The sequence below is a fragment of the Pristiophorus japonicus genome, chromosome 5, assembly GCF_044704955.1.
Source record: "Pristiophorus japonicus isolate sPriJap1 chromosome 5, sPriJap1.hap1, whole genome shotgun sequence".
NCBI classification, from domain to species: domain Eukaryota; kingdom Metazoa; phylum Chordata; class Chondrichthyes; family Pristiophoridae; genus Pristiophorus; species Pristiophorus japonicus.
Genome location: NC_091981.1, coordinates 262637396 through 262653002, shown reverse-complemented (window position 1 = coordinate 262653002; position 15607 = coordinate 262637396). Strand labels below are relative to the sequence as shown.

The window sequence follows — 15607 nt, the reverse complement described above, 5'->3', positions numbered from 1 at the left end:
TCAACATTTTAAAACTGGAGATTCTCCTTGCCCCCATCCTCAACGACAAATGAGGATGACGACTTGCAGCACACAGCTCTTCCCACGCCTTCAAAAAAAATGTTCCACTCAAATGGGCTCAATTTTGGTCAGGAGTTGCTCCGTTTCTTTTGGAGTAACTTGGTTTTTCTGGCGTAACTTAAAAATCTGCATTTTCCCCAATCAATTTGCACCAGTGCAACTGAGTTAGTTGCGATTATTTTTAAATTTCATTTTTTTTTCTCAAAAGGGGCGTTACCAGCCACCTACACCAGTTCTGCCCATTTAGGCAACTTTGGCCAGCTAATAGTTACTTCATTTATACTTAGGCCAGCGTATGTGGCCACTTGAGAAAACCATTAAAGAAATCAGTGCAGGTAGGTACGTTGGAGGACATTCGGTCTGGAATAGGGGCGGGAAGCGGAGAGAACCTGCCTGCACCTAAACCACCAAGCCTTACAAACCACCAAACCTTGCAAACAAAAAGTAATAAGAATTCATTAATAAATAAAAAATTGAAGAAAGTCCTATCTTCATCTTCAAACTTGTCCCGGGAAGGTAGCGGGTCAGCCGATGCGGAAGGCCACTCGGCCAGGGCTAGGGGCAGGCAGGCAGGACTGATAGAAATCATCAGCAGGCAGGAGCACTATCAGTCCTCCTGCCTGCCTGCCCCTAGCCCTGGCCAAGTGGCCTCCCGGTACAATCGATCTCTTAGAAATCGCACCGGGAGGTCACTCGGCCTGGGCTAGGGGCGGGAGCGATTCAACTGGCCGGCATCGGGGCCCAGAGTGGCTGCAGCAAGCAAATCACCGGAGAGGCTACAGCAAGCAAACAGAGATGCTGGGGGCGAGGAGCTACTGCGCATGCGTGGACATCGACAGCAGACTCCACTGCGCATGCGCAGATGTCCCGGCAGAGTTTACACCGCAGAACGCTGGCTCCACCCCCGGCTCGACTGGCCACGCTGCACAACTACAGGGAGGAGGCCGGACAGCGGCCAAAGTGGCAACAACATTTTTCGCCGCACTTCGGAACGGAGAAAAGCGGTGCAACTCTGGTAAGTGCGCCGAAAAACAGACTGGGCCAAAATTGAGGCCATTGATTCAGCCCACAGAGATCAAAAGCAGGACCTCTCCTGGTGCAACATCAGGCGCCCAGTAGCAAGAAAAGCCTTTCTGAAGATTCATTTTAACTGGTATGAATATACTTCGAAGATCCCAAGCATCTTTAAACTAATACTGTATAACCAAATAAACTGATAAGAGTTATGAAAAGCTCCAATGCTGTACAAGTCTGTTAAAATATCTTGCCGGCAACAAAAACACCATTTCATTTCAGGAGGTGGTAGCACTTTTATAGTCAAGATTGTGAGCTTCTGGTTAGGTTTTCAAACTGTCCTGATCCCTGCTTTGCAGTATTAGTGTCCTGAGAAATCAAAGACAAGGAACTAGCAGCACCATTTATTAACAGTTACGGATTAGGATCTCAATCTCTGCCACAAAATGACTTCAAACTTCACATGATGACTGTGACTGTGGTGTATTTTTTTTAAATTAATTCGCGGGATGTGGGCATCGTTGCAAGGCTGGCATTTTTTGCCCATCCCTAATTGCCCCTTGAGAAGTTGATGGTGAGCTGCCGCTTTGACAACGGAGTGGCTTGTGGGCCATTTCAAAGGACAGTTATCCCTCCTCATCCTCTCTGCAACCTTTGACATGGTTGATCACAGCATACTCCTCAAATTCCTTTCCTCTATTGTCCAGCTCAGTAGAGTTAGTTGCCTTCTCTCTTGCCTACCCGAAAGTCAACATTGCATCTCCAGCAATGGCTTCCCTTTCTGTCCCCGCAACATTACCTCAGGAGTCCCGCAAGGATTTGTTCTTCACCCCCTCCTCATCAACATGCTGCCAGAATACCAAAAAATGTTACATATAGGGAAATGCATCAGACAAGAGGATAAATCCTCTGTGATCAGTTTTCACAGTAGGAAATCCAGTCTAAATATTGGTTCGTGATTTGACCAGTCAAGGACATAAGGAACAAAAAGAACAATACTGCAGCTTCCAAGCATCCTCATTGAACCACAACTGTATTTCAGCGAAAACGTGTCTTTAAAACAGAATTCAGTGCAACAATAATCAATAGATTTTGTGTCAGATTTTTTTGACAAATACAAACATCACACAAATTAAATTTTTCCACAGAGGACTGTGGATGGAAACTGAAATAAAAGATTGACAGAAAATAATGGAAATGTTCAGCAGGTCAGGCAGCATCTGTGGAGAGAGAAACAGAGTTAATGTCTCAGGTCGTTGACCTTCCTTCTGACGAAAAGTCATTGACCGAAAACGTTAACTCTGCTTCTCTCTCCACAGATGCTGCCCGAGCTGCTGAGTATTTCCAGTACTTTGTTTTTATTTTAAATTTCCAGCATCTGCAGTATTTAGTTTTTGATAAAATATTGATGTCTGTTTATAATTAATTCCATGGTTAGTCAAACAGTTCAGTTAAGGCTAGCATACATTTTCAGATCAGCTCTGAAAGAAGACAAAAAATACTACCAGAAATTGTACTCAGGCAACTGATTCCTGAATTTACTTAACCACGATGGGTGCGACACCTAAAGCTTTAAAAGGGAACAAGATCAAAACATCCCATGTGGTTTAATCTGTCCTTCAGTAGCTACAAGCTACCAAAAAGGATATTAAATTACAAAATATATTTGGGGATCTAACAATTAGTTAAAAGTCTTGCTCGTGTCTGATTCAGATACAATGACGTATGTAGTAGTAAACGTGTGTGTAACGGCACCACACATCTCAGGGAAATAAGTCAGGCTGCGGGGCAAGTAGAAACTTGTATGCGCGGTTCTTTAAAATAGCTTCAGCTCTAATAATTTACAAACCCGTTAGCAAAGCTGCCACAACTCAATTTGCACATTTTGACGAATATTATTTTGAAAAATCCAACCCTTCAATATTTTTTTTAAGTTGTATTTTATGTTACTAACACCAGAATTGTTATATTAGGAAAAAAAATTGCGAGCAACGATCTTGCAGAACAGATCACTATCCTCTAATTTCCCTACTGGCAGTCAAACATTTAACTCTCATCATTTTGAACTAATTGCTAAATCTCTGCAACACAAAAAAAATCTGCAAAGAGCCGATTAATGCCGATTATGGAAATCACAAGATTTTTAGTGAAAAGTAGTTCAGTTAGGGATAAAACAGTTAGAAGGGCCCTTAATGATCCATCAGTTACAACACATTGCATTTATATAGCACCTTTAATATAGAAAACCATTCCACTCACAGAGGTGCAATCAAAAGAAACTTCAAAATGTTTCTTTAATGCAGGTTGATTTAAAAAGCAATGTTCTTTATAATCTCTCTCAGCAGAATCAATGCAAATGCATTGGACAAAGTGAAGACTTTACAGTTCTGGTATATTTAGTATGCCTAGCACGAGCACATAGCAAAGCATCTCAGGGTCAAGGCAGGGCACAGACATAACAGATGATATATTATGAGAAAATAAGTGCCTCTTCACAAAAGAATCATTGCGGTGAAATTCTTCCTATTGATAATTTTGGCTAAAAAAAAGTCAGCCTGATTATAGAAGAATTTCTGTTACACAATCACACAAATTTTGTTAGTAAAGTTATGACAAAGAATTTCACCAATCTGCTTGGATTTTATTGAAGTGTCGAAAAAATATTGGGCTGGATTTTCGGGTTTTTGCAAAAACGGTGGTTTTACGCCAAAATTATTGTTTTTGCTGCGCTACCATTTTCAGGGCTAACTTTCGGCCTTTACTTCAGTAAAATTGGCATTGCACGAGGATTCGTGCCGCAAACCGCGAGTTTCGGCAACTTTAATCTGAGGCCGGTCACACCTTAGGAGGAGGAAAAAGCAAAAAAAAATTGCAAAAAAAAACTTTAACTTACCTTTTTGCAGGTCTTCATATTTACCGCTGCTGGAAGGGCTGTACCAACAGGTTTGACCCTGCGGGTATTCTGGCCGCGGGTACGGGTCCCAAGAGAACCAAAAGCGCGACGTGGAAGTGCCGCCGCAAAGAGGTCATCGAGGATCCCACCAACTGGGTTTTTGCCACGGAGGGTCAAATCGCGGCGAAAACCCAGTCCCAAAGTCGGCCAAAATCTAGCCCTTTAAAGGCTTTACAACCGTCCAATGCCATTTGTCTTTGTCAAAATAATATACTAGGGAGGGAAAGAACAATGCCTAACCTCATTGTTCTAATTATTATCCTTCCTGGTTCAAAAGACAAAATGGATCAATTTTCCATAAGTAGGCCTATTGGTGTAAGCATGCACGTCTACCTCAACCAAAAAGGTGAGCTGGGGTTCCTAAATGGATAAGGAGAATTTGTTCATCTTCAGTTTTTACATTCAACAGCCCTTAGACTAAAAAATTGTGAATGTCAGTCCGCTATTTAACAAAGGAGGAAGAAATCAGCAAATTATAGACCAGTTAGCCTATCAGTTATCGGAAGATTATTAGAGTCTGTAATTAAGGATAGTGTGATTGCAGACCTTAAAATATTTCAGCTGATCAGAGAGAGCCAGCATGGATTTTGTAAAGGGTAGGTCATGCCTGACGAAACTGATTGAATTTTTCAAAGAAGTGACTAAAGTAGTGGACATGGGAATGTATATAGAAACATAGAAAATAGGTGCAGGAGTAGGCCATTTGGCCCTTCGAGCCTGCACCGCCATTCAATAAGATCATGGCTGATCATTCCCTCAGTACCCCCCTTTCCTGCTTTCTCTCCATACCCCTTGATCCCTTTAGCCATAAGGGCCATATCTAACTCCCTCTTGAATATATCCAATGAACTGGCATCAACAACTCTCTGCAGCAGGGAATTCCATAGGTTAACAGCTCTCCGAGTGAAGAAGTTGCTCCTCATCTCAGATCTAAACGGCCTACCCCTTATCCTAAGACTACGTCCCCTGGTTCTGGACTTCCCCAACATCAGGAACATTCTTCCTGCATCTAACCTGTCCAGTCCCATCAGAATCTTTTACGTTTCTATGAGATCCCCTCTAATCCTTCTAAACTCCAGTGTATAAAGGCCCAGTTGATCCAGTCTCTCCTCATATGTAAGTCCAGCCATCCCTGGAATCAGTCTGGTGCACTCACTCAATAGCAAGAACATCCTTCCTCAGATTAGGAGACCAAAACTGAACACAATATTCCAGGTGAGGCCCCACTAAGGCCCTGTACAACTGCAGTAAGACCCCCCCTGATCCTATACTCTCATCCCCTAGCTATGAAGGCCAACATACCATTTTCCTTCTTCACCGCCTGCTGTACCTGCATGCCCACTTTCAGTGACTGATGAACCATGACACCCGGATCTCGTTGCACCTCCCCTTTTCCTAATCTGCCGCCATTCAGATAATATTCTGCCTTTGTGTTTTTGCCCCCAAAATGGATAACCTCACATTTATCCACATTATACTGCATCTGCCATGCATTTGCCCACTCACCTAACCTGTCCAAGTCACCCTGCAACCTCTCAGCGTCCTCTTCACAGCTCACACCGCCACCCAGTTTAGTGTCATCCGCAAACTTGGAGATATTATACTCGATTCCTTCATCTAAATCGTTAATGTATATTGTAAAGAGCTGGGGTCCCAGCACTGAGCCCTGCGGCACTTCACTAGTCACTGCCTGTCATTCTGAAAAGGACCCGTTTATCCCGACTCTGTTTCCTGCCTGCCAACCAGTTCTCTATCCACGTCAGTACATTACCCCCAATACCATGCGCTTTGATTTTGCACACCAATCTCTGGTGCGGGATCTTGCCAAAAGCCTTTTGAAAATCCAAATACACCACATCCACTGGTTCTCCCTTGTCCACTCTGCTAGTTACATCCTCAAAAAATTCCAGAAGATTTGTCAAGCATGATTTCCCTTTCATAAATCCATGCTGACTTGGTCCAATCCTGTCACTGCTTTCCAAATGCGCTATTTCATCCTTAATGATTGATTCCAACATTTTCCCCAATACTGATGTCAGGCTAACCGGTCTATAATTACCAGTCTTCTCTCTCCCTCCTTTTTTAAAAAGTGGTGTTGCATCAGCTACCCTCCAGTCCATAAGAACTGATCCAGAGTCGATAGACTGTTGGAAAATGATCACCAATGCATCCACTATTTCTGTGGCCACTTCCTTAAGTACTCTGGGATGCAGACTATCAGGCCCCAGGGATTTATCGGCCTTCAATCCCATCAGTTTCCTGCCTAATAAGGATATCTTTCAGTTAATCCTCCTCACTAGACCCACTGTCCCCTAGTACATTCGGAGGTTATTTGTGTCTTCCTTCGTGAAGACAGAACCGAAGTATTGGTTCAATTAGTCTGCCATTTCTTTGTTCCCCATTATAAATTCACCTGAATCCGACTGCAAGGGACCTACGTTTGTCTTCACTAATCTTTTTCTCGTCACATATTTATAGAAGCTTTTGCAGTCCGTTTTTATGTTCCCTGCAAGCTTCCTCTCGTACTCTATTTTACCCCTCTTAATTAAACCCTCAGTCCTCCTCTGTTGAACTCTAAATTTTTCCCAGTCCTCAAGTTTGTTGCTTTTTGGTGGGAAGTGCAGCTGAAAAAAGTATTGAAAATATACAAGACTGTTTCCTGACTCAACATGTTAATTAAGTAACTAGGGAAAATCATATATTGGATCTTTAGTGGTGTTTAGTAGTGCGCCTGACCTCATATCAGGCCTCCATGTTGGGGAACATCTGGGCAACAGTGATCACATTATACGGTTCCAATTGGCTCGTAGAACGAAAGGTACTGAGAACCTGCAACTCGTACCTGAATTTCAGAAGGGCAAACTTCTCCAAAATAGCAGATGATTTGGAACAGGTAAATTGGCTAACCCTCCTCAGTGGTGATGCGACTGATGTTGAATATAAATGGAAAGTTTTTAAGAAAAACGTGGTAAACAAACATGTGCCCAAAATCAAATTATGAGGAAAGATTACACATACTAGGGCTGTATTTCCTGGAATTTAGAAGGGTGAATTTTCACGATAATAAAGGGAATGAATAAGATAGAGAGAGAGAAACTATTTCCACTAGTTGGGTGAATCGAGGACGAGGGGACGTAGCTTAAATATTACAATCAGACCTTACAGAAGTGAAGTTAGTGAACACTTCTACTTGTAAAGGGTGGTAAAGTTTGGAATTCTCTTCTGCAAACAGCAGCTGATGCTGGGTTAATGATTAATTTTAAATTGGAAGTTGATAAATTTCTGTTAACCAGGGGTATTACGGGATAGGGGGCAAAGACTGGTATATGGAGTTAGGTCACAGATCAGCCATGATCTTGATGAATAGCAGAACAGGCTCAAGGCACAAAATGGCCGACTCCAGTTCCTATGTTCCTTCAGAGTCAAGTCTTTTGGGAGCGGTGGGGGAGGGGGGGTGGGTGGATTGTATGCATTACATCTTAAAGCTTTTACATGAATTTTCCTCAATCCCCAAGAAGAGTTGCCGCAAAAGTCATCAGAACATTAAAAACTTCAGGTTTTAACAAAGGAAAATCAAGTTTTCACAATGTCTCTTAGCAACCGTGCACATATGGGCCATTATGTATTCTATAAATGGGTTCACTCCACATACCGATAATAGTAAGGAAAGTCATATAACTAGATAAACAACAGCAAGAAATCTACTGCACATAACTGCATGCCAATAACAGGGGCAGGATAACAAAGGGGTTTCGATCAGCTGGATGTGCACTTCTCCATACTATCAGACCAACCAAAGGTATGTTAACTCCGTTTTTCTCTTTCTCCACAAGTTATTTCCAGCAGTTTCTCTTTTTATTTCAAATTTCCATTTTTGCTTTTGTAACCAAAAATAGCATTCTAAATGATAAAACAATGAGCAACAAAGGGCAAATGTCCAAAAAAATAGAAAGTTTAAAAAGTCACAAAAAAAATGGTGTAATGCGCAAAGATAAAGAGAGCGCCGAACTCAAAATATAACCAATTGGTGTGCACCATGGGGAAAAAGCCTAAACTTCAAGTGCTTTGGTCAAACATCAAGAGTCCAGTATCAATAATTCAGCATATTGTCTGGAAATGAATCTTGACTTCTTTAATCCACTGGAAATATTTTCCCTTTCTAAATTATCCATTTCTTCTCAGGAAAGAGTACCACTAACTATGCCACACATCAATTCCAATATGAGACACACAATTTAAGTAACTGTATCCACCAGCAACACTATTGCCGGAACTTGCCAATCTTGGTTTATATTCTCTTAGGACAGATTTATACTGTAAAGGCTTAAGTTACTACTTTAAAGCATTCTTTATTCATGTTCTGGATTAAGTCATCGGGTAGGGCGGGGAAAAGAAACAGTTCACATGTTTGCAGATGACATGAAAAGATTTGCCGGAGTTCAATAAATAATCGCTAGGTGGATATGGACATGGGCAGAATGGGTCTGTGTGTCTCAGATATCCTTCACCGTCGGCAAGTGCACTGTGATTCATTTGGGTTGAGGTTATTCCAGCCATGTACACACCATGCACTCAAGACTGCTGAACAGAAGGAGCTGGGGATTTTAGTTCACAAAACATCGAAGGTCCGTGACCAGTGTTGAGAGGTTACTGCAAAAGCAAATAGGATATATCACTCAGACAATTAAACACAAAACTAGAAGTACAATCCTTACCGTCTGCAAGACCAGCTACATCTACAATATTGGTACCCAGTTTCAATCTGCTCATTAGGCAGGTGATAATAAGCCCTGCAAAATACCAGCGGGAGTTGGGGGTGTCACTCGATTGATTCCTCGTTTAGAACCTTGAATCAGGATTGGCTTAGGGAATTTTAAACTGTAGAAAAGTAGATTTCAAGATTGGACAATTAGATTTTGAAGATTAAAATGATAAAAGCATTAGAACCTGTCCAAGTGGAGCGATTATTTGAGCTAGATAGGCAAATGAGGACCAGGCTGCATCAGTGCAAGTTGCAAGAGCATAAGTTAAGTTAGGTCCCATGATTAGTGCTATCTGCAGAATCACTGACCTCAGGAAGGAGGTAGGTGGGTTAACTCGGCCCAGATAACAATTACCACGGCCTCCAAGAGCTTGTACGATTACTTTTGGGGAACAAAAATGAATTTCCCAGAATCTTTCAAGATCAGTCTTGGTTTCTTTGCCTCTGCCATGAAACCCCGGGGAGGGGGCGCACAGGACATGCACCATAATCAGGATGAAACAGATTTGATAGATTAGTTGGCCATTTCCTGACATTTTTTGTGTGCTTGTATTTATTGTGGAAACAGCAGTAATCAATTACTTTCTCTTTCCATTCGTCTGGCTCAGAGACATGGACCATGTACAGCAGACACTTCAAGTCACTGGAGATATATCACCAACGATGCCTCCGCAAGATCTTGTGAATCCCCTGGGAGGACAGATGCACCAACGTTAGCGTCCTCGACCAAGCCAACATCCCCAGCATTGAAGCAATGACCACACTTGATCAGCTCCACTAGGCAGGCCACACTGTTCGCACGCCAGACACGAGACTCCCAAAGCAAGCACTCTACTCGGATCGCCTTCATGGCAAACGAGCCAAGGGTGGACAGAGGAAACGTTACAAGGACACCCTCAAAGCCTCCCTGATAAAGTGCGACATCCCCACTGACACCTGGGAGTCCCTGGCCAAAGACCGCCCTGAATGGAGGAAGTGCATCTGGGAGGGCGCTGAGCACCTCGAGTGTCATTGCCGAGTGCATGCAGAAAACAAGCGCAGGCAGCAGAAGGAACGTGCGGCAAACCTGTCTCACCGTCCCTTACCCTCAACCACTATCTGTCCCACCTGTGACAGGGACTTTGGTTCTCATATTGGATTGTTCAGCCACCTAAGGACTCATTTTTAAAGTGGAAGCAAGTTTTTCTCAATTCAGAGGGACTGACTATGATGATCTCTTTCCATTCATCCAATTTGAAGTGAAGGTGAAGAAATGGAATATTACAAGCTGGAGGTCTTCAAAATATGGCAGCACACTGTTGACAATCTTTTTTTCTTGCTTAGTACTGACATTGGTTTTAACAAATTAAAGTTCTTTTTTTAATCTTAGGCCCATTTATAGACCAGAAAATGAATTCCCGGATAAATCAGGTGCATAGTTGAAAATTTTATTGTGCAATTTCTACTAAGATTTATATCCCAATGTAAAACCCCATCCAGGAGCTATGTACTCAATATATTTATTAACTCTCAGTTCATGACATAATAGTTCACATTATTGAAACCTTGTTTCCAGCCAAGATTTGCTTTGCATTATATTTCCCTTAATTGTAATGTCTTTCAAAGTGATTTAGTTGTATCTGCACTGCTTCTCATGCCATCTGTTGCTCTGACCATACTTTTCTGACAGCTTTATTTATATGAAAGTGATGCTTCCCTTAGAGATCAGATTTTAATAAGCATTAGCATTCCACATACTGAGAAGCATCCAATTCTAATGTGAACTATTAGCATAAAATAAACATAGAAACATAGAAAATAGGTGCCGGAGTAGGCCATTCGGCCCTTCGAGCCTGCACCACCATTCAACAAGATCATGGCTGATCATTCACCTCAGTACCCCTTTCCTGCTTTCTCTCCACACCGCTTGATCCTTTTAGCCGCAAGGGCCATATCTAACTCAAAGATATGAACCACAAAACAATATACATATAATGGGCTGGATTTTCAGCTTTGTTCATCTCGGGGTGGAAATGGCGACGGAGCGGTCCGGATAGGGCCCGGGAACAGTTTGCACCTCAGTCAGCAAAATTGGGCAGCTGGGCCCAAAGTGCGGGCGGAGCGCTAAGTGAGGCGTTGTACACCTCTCTTTGGGCATAGGCCGGCTGAGCATGCAAAAATCCTGAGCTAAACAGCTGGCCTTGGAGCACTCAGAGGGGCCTGGGGAGAAAAGTAAAAACCTGAAAAACCACCAGAAGCATTCCCAATAAGTAACTCACGTCACCACAACATAAATCGTAAAACAAGCAGCAAACAAAAGAATCACACTTACCCGAGGTCGACATTACTTACCTCACTGTAGCCGCTACAGCTTGGACCGCCCGCTTTCACAGACGGTCCCCACCAGAGTGCTACGGATCAGGCTGGAGCCAAAAATCGAGCCGGTGTCGCAACCAGGGGCATTGCACACCGACTCACCTCTTCCGAGCGGTAATGCTCCGCGCCCCGGCGAAACCGACCCCGAAAATCCCAGCGGGAAGAGCTCAGCACCGCCATTGCTGCCCCTCCAGGGCGAAAACAAAGGCGGCAACAAGCGGAAAATCTAGCCCAAGTACTTTATTGAAAGTTCTGAATACAAAAAGTGCTCAATGGTAACCAATAGAGATGAACATGTTACCAAGGCTTCCCTCATGTCATTATGCACTGCTAATTGGTGCGCCATTCAGAAGTTCACAGTAAGAGTGTGAAAAATCATCTCAATGATTCATTAAATGTGTGCTTGATGACATTCAATTGTCCTTGCAAAATCAATGCATCTCTGCATGTGATTTTGGCAAAAGTATAGTTTTGCTTTCATTACATATACAGCCCATTTATCTGTTAGACTAACTGATCTCTTGTAATGTTATACATGGTGAGCTATAAGTTACATACTTTTTAAAATTCATTCTCAGGATGTCGGCATCGCTGGTAAAACGGACATTTATTGCCCATCCCTCACTGCCCTCGAGAAGGTGGTAGTGAGTCGCCACCTTGAACTGCTGCAGTCCTTGTGGTGAAGGTACTCCCACAATGCTGTTAGGGTAGGGAGTTCTAGGACTTTGACTCAGCAACAAGGTAGGAACAGCGATATATGTCCAAGTCGGGAAGGTGTTTACTTGGCAGGGAATTTAAGAGGTGATGGTGTTGCCCTTCTCGGTGGTGGAAGTCACGAGTCTGGCAAATGCTATCCAAGAAGCCTTGGTAACTTACTGCAGTGCATCCTGTACATGCAGCCACAGTATACAGGTGGTGAAGTGAGTGACTGTTTAAGCCAATGGATGGGATATCAATCAAGCAGACTGCTTTGCCCTGGATGGTGTCAAGCTTCTGGAGTTGTTGCAGCCGCACCCATCCAGGCGAATGCACCATTAGAAAATTAGCACATTAAAAAGTGTGACAAATAAAATGCATGCTAGATGAAGGAATTAATTATATATCCTTGTATACCAAAGGCACTAAACTTCAACAGTAGCTGACTCCACTGCAATTAAGGACAAGAAAAGCAGCATCATGGGAACACCTCCAGCTCCAAGATGCAAACTAATCTTACTTGGATATATATATTGCCGCTTCTTCATCATCACTGGGTCAGTATCCTGGAATTCCCTACATGACACCATTGCAGGAGCATCATCACCACGAGGTTGGCAGCGATTCAAGGACAAGCCATACGACTACTTCCTCCAGGAAACTAGGAATAGGCAATGAATGCGACCTTGCCAGCATTACCCACATCCAGAGCTCATTTTTATTTAGTTTTGCATCTTCAAGCGCTTCCTGCTGCATATTTCCTATTCCCTGTAACTGTTACCGGATCCTGCACAGTTGAACTCCCAGGACGTTGGCACAGTTGTCTGTTTACCTTCAGGATCTCCCAAGTCAGTCCCCCGAGGTGGCTCTGTGGGGACCAGCTTGAGATGTTTCAAGCCTCCAATAATTTTTGGATATTTAACTTTTATAAACATTATTTAATTAAAAAAAATTTTTACTGCTGGTTCCCAGGAGCCCGCAGTTATTTCCAGAGCTTCCTTCTCAGGCTTTAGCTACACCTCTCCCTCACTAATCTGGCCTCGAGCCACTGCCTACTTTTGCTCATGGCATGCCCAAATACCTTCCACCTTGGAATCGCACGACATCCACCCACTCACCTCAATTGGATGTCTTTGAAAGCCTTGAGACAGCTGAACCCCTCAGACTTTGCCATTTACCCTCTCGGGCCTCCTCTGCACTGGTTACCAAGCACAAAGATAGGAACAGGCATTTCTCTCTTGCCCCAGGCTCGCTGGCCAGTCTTCTCCGGTTGACTGGCATTGATGCTGTCTTGTAAGTTTTAGCCCTTGGCTCCCATTAACTCCCCACCATTTCACCTCATCCCTGACCTTTGCTTTTTGGCTCACAAACAACATCATGAGATAAATGCAGGATGCAATTTGCTTAGCACAAAATGAGAAGGATTCCAGTTTTTGTAATAAATCTCAGTGCAAAATGTAACAAGATTTTACCTTAGAATCTCAATACAGTGGTCAATTATTGTTTATTTGGTTGTAGAACTGACCTTTGATTCTGCAATAAAGTCCTCAGACTTCAATGTTGTTCCACTCTTGGTCACGACTGTAACCTCTGAATCAAAAGGATACTGCTATTGTACAACTTTAAGGCATTATCGATAATCAAGGAGAAAAACTCTATCACCAAGAGTAATGATATGAGAGAGTCTGGGGGCGGCACTGCGGTGATGACATCAGCTAAGGAAGTGTATTAGTCATCATCTCCTGAGAAAACAATTAATGAGACTTCACCAGGATCACAGCTTTGATTTCCAGTGTTGTGACTCATCGTGAGGTCATGAACAAGTTCAAAAAACATTGGGTTTGTAATCTAACATATCCACAAGGAACACTCAGCAAGAGATAGCAAAAGTTTGCAGGGAATTTTAATTTTAATTTCTAAAAACAGAACAAGTATTTCTAAGAGAAAAGTTAGATGCACAAAGAGCAGACTAACAATGACTAGAGGAATGTTTTAGACACTGCAATTCTGTCAAGTTTTCTCAATAAAATGTCACCCGACAGAAATTTTAAAATGAATTAAAATATGGATGGTGGACATTTCTTGGATTGAGGTGTTCAATAATTTTACATTTCATCCGTGGCACTGTATGTATTCTTAAAGATCAACTGACTGATGGGCATGTCCTACCGTTTGTAAACATGTATATTCTAATATGGAAAAGACCTTGAGCTAATTGAAGCCCTTGGGTTGAAGCTTTTCGTTTTAATTAGTATTCAATCCTCTATTTAATTTTTTAAAAAAATCTTTTCATTCACACATTACTGCCTTACTGTTTTAATGGTGTAAATGTGTAAACTGAGTTGCACAGAAATTTTGAAACTGTTATTTATCGTAAAAACACATCTAATAAACAAAAGTTTGTTGTAAAATCAGCTTCAGCAGGCTAAAGGAAAGTTATTAAAGAGATTGTTAAATTACTTCTTCTTAAGCGGTCCCTCGAATCGAGGATGACTTGCTTCCACGCCAAAAAGGGGTGAGTTCACAGGTGTTTCAGTGAAGGACCTAATATTCCTGGTCCTGAACTGCATATTGAAGGGTGGAAGATGCCTGTGCATAGATTTTTTTAACGTGTGGTGGTCATTGCACACCAGCCACCACACGGTCTTGACAGAGCTAGTCTTGGTCCAGTGGCAAGGTTTAACCAAGACGACTGGAGACTAGCTCTGCTGCACGGACCTATTGCGCACACATACTGCTCGTGCTGCCCTGGGCCCTCGCCTCTTTTGGGCCCCGATCACATTGCTCTGCAATCCAGTAGCATCTATATATACTGCTCACAACAGCAACAAGAACTCGACTCTGGAACGGCAAGAGATCGAGTGAACACCTGCCTATTTAACTTGTTTACATCAGACATGGAGAGAAAACAAAGCAACTGTCAATCAATCTTGGAGTTGTATTTGAAGAAGCCTACTGCTGACAAGCCACCACCCCAGAGGTGTGGTTCAAAATGAAAAAGTCTTCTAAAGACTGATGCGATAGTTGAAATGTGAGTCACTGCTCCACAACTTCACCTCGCCTTTCGTTTATGAATGGCGCCATCTCACTTGGCTTCGTGACTCCTCTCTACCTCACAACTTCATGCCTTAATTCAAACTTTCAAGTTGCTTCTGAAGAGTACAAGAGAATGGGAGCTTGCTGTGCACAAATTGGCTGTCGCGTTTCCTACATTACAACAGTAGGAAACTACAACTGTGTCCATCGAGATATTGAGAGAACCTTCTCGACAAGCCTGAGCCAACCATAAGTATATAAACTTTCATTAAAGGGTTAGTCTAAGAGAGACATTTGATTTCCAAAAGGGTAGGCATTTTGAGAATTCAGAAGAGGATGTTTTCTTCTTGTTGTTAAAGCCATTCTAAACAGTGTGTGTGCGTGTAATAAATTATGGCTTTATTACAAAAACAGTAGTTTGTGCCCAAAGTTTCTTCAGGAAAAAGAGCCGAGTTAAATACAAATTTAAACCTTGAAGATAAAAAAAAGTATTTCCCCAAATTAAAATGTAAAATCACTTTGCGCCTTTTTGCTCCTACAAATGTAGAATTAGATATTCTCAAATAGACATAATCAAAGAAAATGTTGCCTCTGGAGCAAATATTAAAATACATAAGGTTGTAAACCCAAGAGCTGGCGAGATAGATCATACTGGAAAAGTGTACAGAATGATACGATGTATAGAAAGAAAGACTTGCATTTATATAGCGCCTTTCATGATCTCAGGACGT

At 42.4% G+C, this 15607-nt stretch overlaps 1 protein-coding gene and 1 long non-coding RNA gene across 2 annotated transcripts in view; one reads left to right on the top strand and one right to left on the bottom strand.

Annotated features, from left to right (window-relative positions):
• LOC139264688 (disco-interacting protein 2 homolog C) overlaps positions 1-15607 on the bottom strand; it is a 622729-nt gene that overhangs the window by 313662 nt on the left and 293460 nt on the right. The gene's annotated exons all lie outside the window — the stretch shown is intronic.
• Positions 935-14255, top strand: LOC139264001 (uncharacterized). The gene is made up of 2 exons (XR_011593271.1): positions 935-1075; positions 9398-14255. It is a non-coding gene; the product is annotated as an uncharacterized lncRNA (long non-coding RNA).